The sequence below is a fragment of the Myxine glutinosa genome, chromosome 7 (assembly GCF_964187855.1).
Source record: "Myxine glutinosa chromosome 7, kmMyxGlut1.1, whole genome shotgun sequence".
In the NCBI taxonomy this organism is placed as follows: domain Eukaryota; kingdom Metazoa; phylum Chordata; class Myxini; order Myxiniformes; family Myxinidae; genus Myxine; species Myxine glutinosa.
This window is the reverse complement of record NC_136267.1, coordinates 86,512,705-86,528,876: the sequence shown is the minus strand read 5'-3', so window position 1 is coordinate 86,528,876 and position 16,172 is coordinate 86,512,705. Positions and strand designations below refer to the sequence as shown.

The following is a 16,172-nucleotide window of genomic DNA, read 5'->3' as shown; positions in this document are numbered from 1 at the left end:
GATTTTTGATATTTTTCCCAAGATCGCCATAACATGATGAAGTCTACCAGACTAAAGACGAGCACTACCACCAACACACATCCCATAAAAAAAATATATAACCACATTTAGAGGCCATTTTTCCCCGCAAAGCGGGGGTTGGCCTTTTTCGGGAACCGTGGTTGTTGTTGTTTTTTTGGTCCCCTTTTTGAAGCAATGTTTTACGGCCGGATGCCCTTCCTGACGCCAACCCTTTTTGCCGCCTTTAACGACAAACAGGGAATTACCAGTGAACTGGTACTCAATTAGCCGACCTCGGAAGGATGACAGGCTGAGTCAACCCCCCTGGCGTTAATTCAGCGATTGACCGGGATTCGAACCAACACACATCCCATATACCATTAAAAATGTTGGTCATATACCAGGTACGTCAACATCCACTGCAGCAGTGGCACCGTTTGCTGTACTGTGCGCTTGTACGTACTGAACCGGTACTAGATACATGCGGACTTGCATTACTGACCTGAGCTGCCTGGTAACTTATATCGTTGATGGGCGATCCCTGGCCGAACTCCCCAGTTGCAAATTCGTTCAAAATATCCCCCAAGAGTATACGTTCCATCGAACACCATACGAGTGCAACATCTCTTCAAATCTTACTGCCAGCCTTCCGGATGCATACAAAAATGAAGGCCATTTTAAGACCTAGGTCTATTGAACTTCATCAGGAAGTCAATTAAAGTTACCGAGAAAGTTTGTACGTGAGATTGATAACGCTAGTGCGAGAACGAGCCGACTTGACTGTACACGTTACGTTAACATACATGTCTGGAAAATCGCAATCGCTAAGGGTGTGGTGCGGCATGAGCAAGTATACTTGCAGATGAGATCGATTTTATTGCGTGAGTGCTAGGCCAATAGGCACTGCAAAATAATGTTGTTGTTGTTGTTGTGATTTTTGTTTCTTTAATATCTGGAGAGAAAATAGTGAATATATTTTTAAAAGGACATAGCCATCAAATAGGAAGCGGGTGGGGACGAGGAACTCAATTTATTTTATTGGCCTTACGAAGTTTGAAGGACAGCTGAGTCTGGTTTCACACCCCCTAAGATATTACACCACACTTGAAGACACTCCCTTCCCCCTTCCAATCAACACTCAACCCAAACAAATCTGACGCAACAAACCCAGGCAGAGTATAATTAGCAGAGACCTACAGGCCTGATTTGTTAGGCCACTAGAAAACCAAGATGGCGGCCATACTATTTTGTCTGGGTACCATGGTAGGTGGAGTCAAGCGAGAAATGTGGGAGTCACCCAACAGCTGGCTGACCAATGGGTGCACATTTCAAAAATGGACCCCCAACAAGAACCACGACTGCAGCAGCAGCTCATAAAGTCTGGTCTCCTTCAAGCGCTCCTCAGTTTCGTCTAGCGAAACCCATAATCCATTTATGGTAGCGATCTATCTATGACAATGCCCCTCCTTAGAGTTGTGACAATAACTGCACATAGTCCTGTGGCTGAGGGGGTTCTGCATGCAAAAAAGGGCCCCTAGGCTACCCACCTAATTTGGTGAGAGGACCATGTGGGACATCATATTAGTGAGGGTAGACTGTCTGAAACTCGGCAATAAGTGAGGAATTCATGGTTTTGTGTAAAATCCGAAAAGTCAAAAAGGCCCTGAAAATTAGGGGTAGGACAAATTAAATATGACCTGGAGCCACAGATAATCAGCATGACATAGCAAGTTGTACCTCAAAATGAAGCTTGTAATGTCAGCTACAAGATGCAATATGAATGAATCTGATTGGTCGATTATTGGGGTCACCAGAGGTCAAACTATGACGTCAGGAGGGGGGGTGCCCAAAATTCACGACCTTGAGAACCAATGACCCAGTTTGGAAAAGTTATAATTCAGATAGAAACGTTTTATTAATCATTTTGAGAAGGGCATATATCAGCAAAGTTTATTTAAAAAAGAATTTCAGTAAAATCGTACAAATTGACCCTTTGGTGGCTGTTTGAAATTTGGACAAAAATCTCAAATATGCAAAAAATGGCATCCATGACACGAAAAACAGAAGTTCATATCCAGTTTTTTTTTTTTTAAACCACCTTTAGAGGCCATTTTTCCCCGCAAAGCGGGGGTTGGCCTTTTTCAGGGACCGTGGTTGTTGTTTTTTGGTCCCCTTTTTGAAGCAATGTTTTACGGCCGGATGCCCTTCCTGCCGCCAACCCTTTTTGTCGCCTTTTACGACAAACAGGGAATTACCGGTGAACTGGTCCTCAATTTGCCGACCTCGGAAGGATGACAGGATGAGTCGACCCCCCTGGCGTTAATTCAGCGATCGACCGGGATTCGAACCCAGGATCCTAGGATCCTAAGCTGGCACCCTCGCCGCAAGCCCAACACCAGGCTCTAAAAATGTTTATGTAAGGCTCTAAAAATGTAAGGCTCTAAAAAGTGGTTTAAAATAATATGTAATGTTTTAGACGAGAAAAAATGAATTTTAAAGGGTTTAAGCCGTATATTAGACTTGGCTGACGGATTATAAGGTCAATTATATTACTCGGTGCAACGAGAAATTTGAAGTCTTGTTCTTGTTGAAATATAAAGTTTTGAGTCAAAAATAGCAATTTCCTAAACGTCTTTTTAGGCAAACCAAGTTTTTTTAATACAACAACAGGATTTATTTTTTATTGGAATTGAAATGTATCAGGCACCGGTAATCCCCATTGGGTAATTCCCATTGGGTTTACTGATTTGGGAATCCCACCCAACAGAAGTTACATGAACAAAATGGAATGAGCCCTGTATACTGATCGATCATCCTACATTCTCTCACATTTCCTGTATCAGAGAAATAATATATCAGCTTCAGGTGAGGATATTGTATGCTAATTGTTGAAATGGTACCTATAATGGGCTACACAAAATGTATAAATCCATTGCATTGGCAAAGTTATTAGGAGCGTGGTGGTTTCGCAATAATACATGTATAGATCATGTACACGAGTATAGCACAATGTTTTCCTGCAGTTACTACCAACCGTTACATACTTGTAGGGACCTCTCTAGCTACTAAGTCATAAACTGAAGGGCAGGGCGTGAGGAATGGCTTTTCAGAATTGCACACAGTGCTACTACTTTAATCTAAATAAAGATAACGCTTTGACAAGATTCACATACCGGTATTATGTATATGGATGAAAGTTGTAACCAACCTAAGGCCATTCATCCTATTGTTTTTATTGCAGGGCTATGGATGCCGTCCCTTCAAAGCATATGAGAACCTCAGTTTCATATGATACTGCAAAGGTCTACTCAGTCTGCCACAAACACATCAGAGGCTACCGTCAGGGACATCATCACCTACATAATGACAAAAGAGAACCCAGGCCATGTTCCACTTGGTACAGAAAAGAAGCTCCACAATATCTTGACTCGAGACTGCAACAGACAATATCCGAAAGAGCCTTCTAGGCATTGAAGAACATTCTGTCAGGCAGTATGTAACCTTCTGCAAGGAACGGTTTGTCAGTAAGGAGAAGTCCCTTTTTGATACAATCCATAGCACTAACTTGCAGACATTCAAAAACCTGAAATCTGGGAAAAAGTCCATTGAAACAAAAGCCAAAGATCAGAAAAAGGAGCTTGCAGAAGCACAGAAAATATTTGACATAGCTCGAGTGCGCAACTATGATATACACCATCTCCTGCAGTATGACCTGGTAGATTCTTCTTACCTGTTTGATGACACTGATCTGATGAAAAAGCCCACCAAGAGTGACCTCTGCTATGAACTTGAGAAAAGCTTGAATGATGGGGAAAACGAGTCATTTGCCTCAATTAGTGGGAGGGAGGGAGGCAAGACAGCCTCCTTGGTTGATGTAATGGCATGGTTGCGACGGATGAAGCTACCTTCTGCAGGAACATTTGCTGACCTGTGCAGCAAATTTGTTGAGATGGTACAACGTATGTGTCCAAATGCTGAGCGGATCGACTACATATTTGATACTTACGTGCAAGGATCTGTTAAAGACAGTGAAAGAGTCAGGAGATGCTGTTGTGCTCCAATTGATACAAGTCATCTGAGTGAAGAGACAAAGTTGCCTGTTTGTATGGATGCTTTCTGGGCGTCATCGGATAATAAAGTAGAGGTACAAAAGCTTCTAAACCATTTATCCTGAAGAACATCGAGGCTGGTAGAGATATTATAGTCAGGGGGACAGGTATTGAAGGCGAGATAGTTATTGAGCCCTGCATGGGTAGTTTCAACAGCAATGCTCCAGTTCCATTGCCTGATTTGGACATTGACATAGAGGAGGCTGATGTTAGACTTCTTCCACATGCTATGCATGCTGTAGGTTCTGGAGCAACCAGACTGGTTGTCCTTTCAAATGACACTGACATTCTTGTGCTTGTATTACACTTCTGGAGAATTCTAAAATCACATGGATTACAGGAAATTTGGATGAGAGCTGGAGTTTGTGACACTACTAGGTACAGTTATGTGCAAAAAGTAAGTATACCCCATGTAAAGTTTTGACTTTTTCAACATATTTCAACATACAGCTATTTGATCTTCATTTCAACAATATTGATAGATAAAGGTGATATAATATAACAAATATCATGAAACATTTACATTTTGTAGTCCATTGTATAATTTAAATAAAAGTAATGTAAATTTCGCATGTGGAAAAAGTAAGTACACCCGTGGCTCTAATAGGTGGTATTGCCCACTTTGGCATAAACAACCTCAAGTAGGCGTTTCTTATAACTGTCTACCAGTCTCTGACATCGACTGGGAGAAATTTTTGCCCACTCATTCATGCAGAATTCTTTCAGCTGTGCGATGTTTGAGGGGTTTCTTGCATGCACAGCTCGTTTCAAATCCCCCCACAACATCTCGATGGGATTTAGATCCGGGCTTTGACTTGGCCATTCCAAAACCCTCCATTTCTTTCTTTACAGCCATTCCTTGGTAGATTTACTGGCATGTTTAGGGTCATTGTCATGTTGCAAGGTCCACCTTCGGTTGAGCTTCATCTTTCCGACAGATGGCCTCACATTATCCTCAAGCACCCTCTGGTCCAATGAAGAATTCATAGTGGATTCTATGATGGTGAGCTGCCCAGGCCCTGATGCAGCAAAGCTGCCCCAAACCATAATATTTCCACCACCATGCTTTACAGTTGGTATCAGGTTCTTGTGGTCAAATGCTGTCTTTGGTTTTCGCCAAACATGTCTTCTGGTACTCTGGCCAAATAGCTCTACCTTTGACTCATCTGTCCAGGGCACATTGTTTCAGAAGTGCTGGTCTTTGCCTAGGTGTTCATTGGCAAACTTTAGTCCTGCCCTAATGTTCTTTCTGGACAGCAAAGGTTTCCTCCTGGCACACCTCCCATGTAGATCTAATTTGTGCAGCCTCTTTCTAATGTCAGACTCGTGCACTTTGACATCAGCAGTGGCAAGAGCTACCTGTAGGTCCCGTGATGACATTCTGGGGTTCTTAGAGACTTCTTTCAGCATCTTGCGGGCTGCTCTCGGGCTGAACTTGCTGGGGCGGCCTAGCCTGAACATGTTGGCAGTTGTTTGGAATCTTCTCCACTTGTAGATTATCTTCCGGACAGTCGAGTGATTGATTTCAAATTGTTTGGAGATCTTTTTAAATCCCTTCCCAGACTCGTAGGCATCTATAACCTTCTTTCTGAAGGTCTCAGAGAGCTCTTTTGATCTCGGCGTGGTGACACCGCACACTTCAACAACAAAGAGCAAACCAAACGAAATGTCTGAGGTTTAAATAAGACAGGTTCCTCCAAGATCCTCTCTAACGATGTTCTAATCATTTGCACCTGAACTGGTGCACCTGATTCTAATTTTAGGTATTTGAAGTAGTGATAAATGTAGGGCGGTACTTACTTTTTCCACATGCGGAATTTGCATTTATGTTTATTTAAATTATACAATGGACTATAAAATGTAAATGTTTCATGATATTTGTTATATTATATCACCTTTATCTTTCAATATTGTTTAAATGAAGATCAAATAGCTGTATGTTGAAATATGTTGAAAAAGTCAAAAGTTTACATGGGGTGTACTTACTTTTTCACGTGACTGTACATCCCAGTCCACACACTTGGCAACAGACTAGGAGCAAATCTGTGTAAAATTCTCCCAGCAGATCATCAACTGACTGGTTGTGATAGCACGAGCAAGTTCGGAACCAAACCAGCTGGCCTGAAAGTACATCCAGCAAAATACCTGAAGGATTTTGGGAATGACCCAGACAACATTGACTCTGGCATGGTGGAAGAGTATCTGGTTCAGGTCTACAAACCAGGAGCGTCATTCAAAACCATGGATGATATACGATATTATCTCTACCACCACAGCAAAAAGACCATCATCAATTTACCTCCAACAAGCCGAGCAACAAGGGAACACATTCTCAGGGCTTTCTATGGAACCTTCCTTCAACTTCATTGCCTGAATGGTCAACTTGATGCAAGGAACTTTGGTTTCTATTATGAAGACGTTCTTATGAAACCATGCAAGAATCAAAAGATCCTTCCCGACGATCCTGCAAATGTGCATCCTGTGCAACAAAGCGCTGTCCTTGCCGACAAAGCGGTGACCCATGTTGTTCATACTGCAGTTGCCAGATTTATCAAAAGTGCAAAAATTCTTTTGTATGAGATGGACTAATAATTATAAGACGTACCCTACATAATGCTTCTATGTCTGGACTGAGAATGGAATTGGAAGGCCTTGTCAGTAGTTTATAACACAAATTCTAATTAAAAACTGAACTGATAAGGTGAAAACGATATTTTTACCAACTACCCAGTCTAGGGGTCTTCAACAGTTTTGAAATGCAAAAAAAATATGATTGCATTCAGCTGACCTATAACTGAGTGCTACAAGTGACTGTAAAGTCACATATCACAGCAAATCTGCAAACCTCTTCAAATGTTGATGTTTTAATATGCCTTAAATAGTGTATTGGTTTGGTTTAGGCCATATCTGCAACCCCGCTTTACATGTTTTAAGATGTTTAAGCCTTTATGTGTAAGTGTCGTCATTTTTGCATATTTGAGATTTTTGTCCAAATTTCAAACAGCCAAACAAACAAAGGGTCAATTTGTAAGATTTTACTGAAATTCTTTTTTTATAAACTTTGCTGATATGTGCCCTTCTCAAAATGATAAATAAAACGTTTTTATCTGAATTATAACTTTTCCAAACCGGGTCATTCGTTCTCAAGGTCGTGAATTTTGGGCACCCCCCTCCTGACGTCATAGTTTGACCTCTGGTGACCTCAATAATCGACCAATCAGATTCATTCATATTGCATCTTGTAGCTGGCATTACGAGCTTCATGTTGAGGTACAACTTGCTACGTTATGCTGATTATCTGTGGCTCCAGGTCATAATGAATTTGTCCTACCCCTAATTTTCAGGGCCTTTTTGACTTTTCGGATTTTACCCAAAACCATGAATTCCTCACTTATTGCGGTGTTTCAGACAGTCTACCCTCGCTGATATGATGTCCCACATGGTCCTCTCACCAAATCAGGTGGGTAACCTCGGGGCCCTTTTTCGCACACAGAACCCCCTCAGCCCCTGAATCAACACAATATCCCCGATCTTCTTCCTTCGTATGCAGCAAAAGGCTGCGGGGTGGCACCATTGGCCGATGCAGTGCCCTGCGTAGGTTGAGGGCAGGAATTTGGCCATGATGCCGGCGATAGCTCGCCTACTCTTCGCTAAGGACACCATGGGATCAACGTCCACCACCGAATGCTGGCAGGATCAGTTTAACGTCCATCCGATAGACAGCGCACACACTGATGAATCACCCTGCCTGTGAAACAGCAAGTTTATAGCTGCGTCGGGATTCGAACCCAGGCTGGACAGTAATACTAATACATCGCTTGCTTATTCCCGCCGGTTAACGTGAGAAACACGATCCCTTATCAAGTCCCAAAAGAACGGTCGCGTCCGCAGGTTACCCTTTCACCTTCCTCCAGCGATCGCGGCCTAAGCCAGCAGTCCACACGGCCCTCCAAAAACGCAAGATGTACGGGCTACCTACTACCCAAAGGTCACTTTCCGATCTCCCCGAGGCTAAAACCCGAACCGTTAATCGGGGTGAGCCCAAAAGAACCACCCAAAAAAGGTCAGTGCCAACTGTAACCGCATTACCTCGAGATAAACACGAAGAAATAATATTTAACACGAGGGTAAAGGAAAACCCAAAGTTGCGCATGCGCATTGCGATGAAAAGAAGTTAGTGCGCATGCGCATTGCGATGAAAAAGGTGCGCATGAGGTTTTGTAAAACTCAACTTCTAGGAGTAAATTCTGTGCTGCGACTGAAGGAAACATGACTTTCGAAATAAGAAAGTAAAAAAAGCAATTTGAGATTGCAGACCCTGTTTTGTGTGATCTTTAACGTTTGTGTGCGACACAGGGTAACAAGGATACACAAGGAAACGAGACGTAGGAGGAGACCATTCGACCCATCATGCCTGTGCCACACCAACACCGTCACCAAACCAACTATCGGGCCGATCCGTCAAAACAATGCAATTTCATTGGGAGAATGAGGGGGGGAATAGGAATGAGACAATGTGACACACCCAGGGATGTGGCATTGGTGTCGAAATAAAAATGGGGAAATACATTTATTTTCATTATTTAAACAAAAAAATTAAAAAGCAATTTTTTGTGGCTTCTTTCTGGGGGTGGCGGATGTGTGGACTGGGGCGATTCTTGGGTGAGAAACACAACACCAACCACACACCAGCCGTTAACGAGACACTGCACTCTTGACCCCATCCCCTCCAGCTTTGTCAAGGCCTCCCTTCCTGCTCTCTCTCCAATTATCACTGCAACAATAAACTCCTCCCTGTCTACAGGCATCGTCCCACCATCCCTCAAAATTGCAACTGTTACCCCAATTCTGAAAAAACCTGGTCTAAACCCTGACACCCTAAATAACTTCAGACCCATCTCCAACCTACCCTTTCTGTCAAAGGTTTTGGAACGCGCTGTAGCCGCTCAACTCAAGCATCACCTCTCTGCCAATAACCTGTATGAAACATTCCAATCCGGATTCCGCTCCAACCACAGCACTGAAACTGCTCTCCTCAAAATCACCAACGACCTTCTCCTCTCCTCTGACGCAGGCAACCTCAACATTCTCATCCTCCTCGACCTCAGCGCCGCCTTTGACACCATCAATCACACCATCCTCCTCACCCGACTTGAAACCACCTTTAACATTACCGGCACTGCCCTCTCTTGGATTAAATCATACCTCTCTGACAGACGCCAGTTCATCTCCATCAATAACTGCAAATCCCCCACTGCTCCCCTCCCCCAAGGTGTCCCCCAAGGTTCAGTTCTTGGTCCCCTCCTCTTCATCCTGCACCTGTCCCCTCTTGGTCACTTAATCCGCCGTCATGGTCTCCAATTCCACTGCTTCGCCGATGACATCCAGCTTTTCATCTCCACCAAGTCCATCACCACCACCACCCACTCTATCCTGACAAACTGCATCACTGAAATAAAATCCTGGCTTCAAATCAACTTCCTCAAACTTAACTATGATAAATCTGAAATAATCATCATTGGCCCAAAAACGCTCACCAAATCCACCCATAACTTTGCCCTCAACATCGACGGTTTCCCAGTATCCACCTCCCCTCACATCCGGAATCTTGGCATCATCTTTGACCAAACCCTCTCCTTCGACAAATACACTAAACAGATCACAAAGACAGCCTTCATTCACCTGAAAAACATCGCCCGTCTCCGTCCATCCCTCTCCTCCACGGCTGCAGAAACCCTCATCCACGCCTTCATCACCTCCCGTCTGGACTACTGCAACAGCCTCCTCTATGGTTCACCCTCAATAATCACCAATAAACTCCAATACATTCAGAACTCCGCTGCCCGTCTACTCACCCATTCCCGGACCCGTGACCACATCACCCCCGTCCTTTACAAGCTTCACTGGCTCCCCATCCCCCAGAGAATCCAGTACAAAATCCTCCTCTTGACCTACAAAGCCCTCCATAACCTGGCCCCATCCTACCTGGCTGACCTCCTCTCCAGACACACTCCCACCCGCAACCTCCGCTCTGCTGGTACCAACCTCCTGACCCCCCCCCCCCCCCCCCATCCGGACCAAATTCAGATCCTGGGGGGCAGGGCCTTCTCCATCGCTGCTCCCACCCTCTGGAACTCACTACCTCACACCATCAGAGACTCCTCCTCACTCACCACATTCAAAACATCACTCAAGACCCACTTGTTCAACACTGCATTCAACATTTAACCCACAGCATTTAACCCCTGACTATCTCTTCTCCTTCTCCTTCCTTTTGCTCTGATTATTTACCTATTGATTTTTGTCTTTTTGCACTTGTTTTTTGTACTCTGTCAAAGCGTCTTTGGGCTTCTTAAAAGCGCTATATAAAATAAATGTATTATTATTATTATTATTACCACAGACATGACACTCCGCACAGATGCACACATTCAGCCATACATACTTAGGCTACCTTTCGCCAGAATTTTGCAGGTTTATCCCTTTAAAATTCGTTTTCTCGGCAACCGCTGTTCCGATTGATCCGAAATATTTCACGATGGGAGCGCCTCCTCCTGTGTAACTTTTAATGACAGTTATGACGTCATAGGTCACGTGGTATGGCGCCATCTTGGGAAAACCTAAAAACTTTGCATCTCTATCTCTCCGAAACCGCTCCATGGAAAACATTGAAAGGTGGCTCATTGTAAAGTACTCCCCGTGGAGAATAAAATATGTTAATGGTGATCTCATAGACGTCTTCATTATGACATCATAAATCGACAAGTACAAAGCTTCATCCGATCAGTATGAACGTGATCTAGGGATAAATTGGTCGAGAAAAATTAAAATTATGATGTCATAGGGCACGTGCATCGGCAGCCATATTTTTACGGTGTAGCCCAAAGAGCAATGTCATCTGGAACAACTTATGTCTGTCCGTCGGGTTTATGTATGTGTCTGTCCCTCACAGACGTCCACCAATCAGAGCTGACGATCTTGTCAAATGACAGGTGGGACAGCAGATCCTCCACTAAGCAGATCCAAGCCTGGCTACGCCATCGGTAGACTATCGGTCTTGTTTTTAAATGGCGGCCATGTACATGGCATGCTGTTTTTTTAACATGCTCACTCACCCTCCACCCCTAAATATCACACGCTCACTCACCCTCCACCCCAAACAAATATCATGACGTGGGTCACATGCCTGACACGTCACCTACACACTCACTAGGTCTAAAATACCATCCACAGTTCTAAACAAATATCAATTTGTAGAAATTATATGTGTGAATTTATACTCACGTGTGGTATATGCTGTTTATATGGGGGTCTGCCCGATGGTCCGAAGCCCGATGGTCCGAAGCCCGATGGTCCAAAGGGCCGATGGTCCGAAAAAGAAAAAAAGGGGTAAGGTTAGGGTTAGGGTTCGGTTAGGGTTAGGTACAATCGTACTCCTTACTACATGTACTATTTTGGGTCCTTCCTTCTTTCTTTGTCTTTCTTTCTTTTTAATTTCTTTCATGTATGAATCTGTCTCCAAATGCATAAATCATTTTAAGTTAATTCGATCTTATTTTAACTGAAGATTAATACTTTGGTTTGTCCCAGGCCTATGAAAATTTCATTTTTTCCTGCTTTTCTTTTTGTCAGAAATTTATAATATTGTTGCAAACACATTGGATAATTTTAGTGTTTCGAAACGATTATAATTGTTGTTTTATATTGTCTGAAATAAACTTAGGATAAAATGACATTAACCCGATAATGCACTCTATGGGCCTGGAAGGCCCTGCAGATTTTTGTTTTGGAATAACTTTATTATGAAAACGTTGATCTGCATGACCTTTCCTGGAAGCTCCTATAAATTAGTGACACATAATCCTGTGTTGTTTGTAAAAAATAAAAAATAAAAATCCTGTGTTGTTTGTAAAAAAAAAAATTATTTCGGTTTCGAGAAAAAAGTTTAATTCATAACACTACCCCTGATTCACACCCTACAGGCCTCCAAGGCCCGGTACGTTATCAGCGTTATTTTCGTCTCCCTAATTTGCATGACAATAGTACGCCTTCCCGTGAATGTTGTAAACACTGAATCCTGTTCATGAGTCATCTGTGACATCTACTCGTCAGTGCAGCTTCCAGGTATCTTGTGCTTTGTGAGTTTTTCTTGACTTCGCGTTGGTTGTTTTGCCACCTTGACTTTTCGATTCATAGAACTTCGATTCCTTTGAACAAAGATTTGGTTGAATTCGGACCGTCGGGCCTTCGGACCATTGGGCTGGCACCGTTAGATTCTGGCTAGCAATCCTCCATCCCCGTTACGCTTGACGAATGTGGTGAAACAGGAGTAAAGGTGGATATTCCACCGAAATGCAGCCAATGCTCCACAGAAGCTGGTTGAAAGTCTAGGTGGGTAAACCCATCGTGAAATGTTGATTTTCAGGAGACGGAAATACCATTTTCCGTCAGGAGATGGAAAATGGGGTGGTTTAAACAAAATGAATATTCCACCAGCAAAAGGCGATCCAAAATGGCGGAAGAAAAAAATAACCCCCGGGAAGTCGAAAAATTTGTCAGGTTGTCGTGAGCAGCGAGCAGGTGGTGATGTAGACCTATGCTGATAGTCCCAAGGGGACCCAAGGAACAGTGAAGTGCAGTATTTTCCCACTCCACGTTATCATGCCTTTTAGCTCCAGACCACGCAAGAGGAATGGTCTGCGTAATAAAATTTAAAAACTCTTCTTCTTCACTCACGGGCTTGCTTCTCACGTCTCAAAATTGATTGGTTGTTCCTGGTTTTAAACCACGCCCGCTAGGATCACGCCAGTACGTGAGGTACAAGTTTGGTGAATTGATTCCGCCTGCGCCGCCCGTGCCTGCAGAAAATGATGCATGTAAAACTCGAAGTCACTACATAGCTACCAGGTAAAACACAATGTCAGTTTGTGAGTTTGTATGTTTGTACAGATGTCTGTCTCCCCTCCTGTCATATGATGAGGTTTTAAAGGCCAATCTTTTAACACGAATGTGTGTTCACTACGGTCCATTTTTGAAGATAAAACAAATTGGAAAAACATTTTCCATAAAAGAGTAATTTTGTCTCTTCTGTTGGAATTGTAGACGGTGGCTTGCAAACCGAGCCTCAAGGGTGGTGTACAGAAGCTATTTTTTTAATTACAATAAATACAAGGCACTGGAGGTGAAATTCATTGCACGTGAAGGAAAATGAGTGTTCATTTACATCCGTATGATGTCTAATAAATAAGGAAGATATAAGCACACCTGACACTAGGCCGAGGCTTCAGACTTTGGCACGTTCACAAGGCTGCACCGTTGCATAAACTGTTCCAACCCATCATTTTTGACAGGCTTTTCACTTATATATATATATATATAGATAGATATATATATATATATGTTGTTATGGAAATGAGGATTGTGTTTTTTTTATTGTGTTGTTGTAGCGGTTCCCGCTGAATGTACACAATCGCCTTGCACCTGCCAGGACGCGGCCAGGGCGCGATCGCCATGCCGGGCTCGTCCGGACGGGCCCAGACGCGCCTCTCCTGGGCATGCCCAGACTCGCTGTTCCCGGGCACGCCCGAACCTCCCGGGCACGCCCGGTCTCGTCTTTCCCGGGCATGCCCGCTCTCACCTTTCCAGGGCTCGCCCAGGATGAAATCCGTCTTTGGTCGCGTCAATTATATCGACTCGCGTTGGAGCGCAGCTCCTTCACTGGTGTCCTACCGACATGGACACGGCAGTGACTCTTAAACTGCCTACCTTCTGGGAGGCTCACGCGGCTGTTTGGTTCGCCCAGGCGGACTCCCAGTTCGCCCTGCGAGGCATCACCGCGGACGACACCCGCTTCCACCACGTCGTGGCAGCGCTCGGTTCCGCCACCGCGGCCCACGCCCTGAGCCTCCTCGAGCACCCGCCGGCTGCCGACAAGTATGACGCGCTGAAGACGCTCCTCCTCGACGCTTTCGCCCTCTCACCGGCGGCACGCGCACGGCGCCTGCTCGACCTGCCCGAGCTCGGCGACACGCGCCCGTCCGAGCGCATGGACTATATGCTCTCGTTGCTCGGTGAGCACTCTCCGGATTTTCTGTTCCGCGAGCTGTTCCTTCGCCAGCTGCCTCACCCGGTACGCCTCGCCCTGGCTGGCACGTCGATCACCGATTCCCGCACCCTCGCCAAGGAAGCCGATAAGATCTCCTCGGCGGGCCAACACATCGGTGCGGCTACCTGGAGCCTGCCGCCGTCCGAGGCGACGCCCACGACGCCCGAGCGCCCTGCGCGGTTGGAGGCCGAACTGCCGGTGCAACTGGCGGCCGCCACGCCACGCCGACCGCTTCCGACACGACGGCCGGGGCCTCCACCTGACCAGGCATGGTGTTATTACCACGCCAGGTTCGGACACAAGGCTCGGACGTGCCGACCCCCGTGCACTTTCGGCAAGTCGGGAAACGGCCGGGCCGGCGTTCATTCCCAGCCATGAGCGTCGGCCACTCGGGCAACTTGCTTTTTATTCGGGACAAAGCGTCCGGGCGGCGTTTCCTTTGTGACACCGGCGCCCAACTGAGCGTCATACCCGCCTCCGTGCAGGACAGGCGGGACGCCGTTTGCGGCCCCTCTTTGGTCGCTGCTAATGGCTCGGCCATACGCACTTTCGGCCCGCACAACGTCACCCTCTGCTTCGGCAGCCAGCGCTTTCAGTGGACCTTTGTGACCGCCTGCGTCCCCAAGGCTTTGCTGGGCGCCGACTTCCTCTGTGCGCACGGGCTGCTGGTCGACGTCAAACATCGTCGCCTTGTCAACGCCGAGACCTTCAACTCCCTGGCGTGCGCGATGAGCAGCTCCGCGCCGACCGAACTGGCGTGCGCCCTCCCGATGGCGAACGAGTTCGCTCGCCTGCTCGCGGAATTCCCTGCCCTCACGCGGCCGACGTTTTCGGCCGTCGCAGTGCGGCATGGGATCGAGCACCACATACCCACTACGGGCCCGCCGGTCTATGCCAGGGCCCGCCGCCTCGACCCGGCCAAGCTCGCCGTGGCAAAGGCCGAGTTCGACGCGTTGGAGCACCTCGGCATCGTGCGGCGCTCCAATAGCGCGTGGGCCTCACCACTGCACATCGTGCCAAAGCCGGGGGGCGGATGGCGCCCGTGTGGCGACTACCGCCGCCTCAACGACGCTATCACCCCCGACAGGTACCCGATCCCGCACATCCAGGACTTTTCCGCCCGTTTGGCGGGACGGGTCATATTTTCCAAAATTGACCTGATACGGGGATACCACCAGGTACCTTTCCGGGTGGCCGACGTCCCGAAGACGGCCGTCATCACGCCGTTCGGCCTGTTCGAATTTTTGAGGATGCCGTTTGGCCTCAAGAACGCGGCCCAGGCGTTCCAGCGCTTAATGGATGGCGTGCTGCGCGACCTGCCATTTCTTTTCGTCTATCTGGACAACATCCTCGTCGCCAGCACGTCCCGCGCCGAGCACCTCCTCCACCTCCGAACACTGTTCGGTCGACTCAGCGAGCATGGCTTAATTGTCAACCTGGCCAAATGCCACTTCGGCACGACGACTGTTGACTTTTTGGGCCACCGCATCACCAAGACCGGGGCCGTGCCGCTGCCGACCAAGGTCGAGGCCATCACCACGTTCCCGCGTCCCCGTTCCATCAAGGCCCTACAAGAGTTCCTCGGCATGGTGAACTTTTATCACCGATTCGCGCCCCGCGCTGCTCAGCTCATGCGGCCCCTTTACGAGGCCCTCCGGGGCAAGCCGGCCAAGCATGACATCCTTTGGTCCGCGGCCATGGACGCGGCCTTCGCGAGCGCAAAACAGGCCCTCGCCGACGCAACGCTGCTGGCTCACCCGGTGCTCAACGCGCCCATCGCCCTCACTACGGACGCCTCCAACTACGTGGTGGGCGCCGTCCATGAACAATGGGTGGACGGGGTTTGGCAGCCACTCGCTTTTTTCAGCCGGCAGCTCCGGCCGAACGAGTTAAAATACAGCACGTTCGACCGCGAGCTGCTCGGTCTATTCCTGGCCATTCGCCATTTCCGACACCTC

The 16,172-nt window shown here is 46.7% G+C and overlaps 1 protein-coding gene across 2 annotated transcripts in view; it reads right to left on the bottom strand.

The window, feature by feature from the left end:
• Positions 1–8,269, bottom strand: part of ARMC8 (armadillo repeat containing 8) — a 131,123-nt gene extending 122,854 nt beyond the window's left edge. For both annotated transcript variants that reach the window (XM_068122640.2, XM_068122641.2), the window contains exon 1: positions 8,006–8,269. The gene's annotated coding sequence lies outside the window, so the exon portion shown is untranslated. The remainder of the gene's footprint in view (positions 1–8,005) is intronic.
• Positions 8,270–16,172: the final 7,903 nt, after the last annotated feature.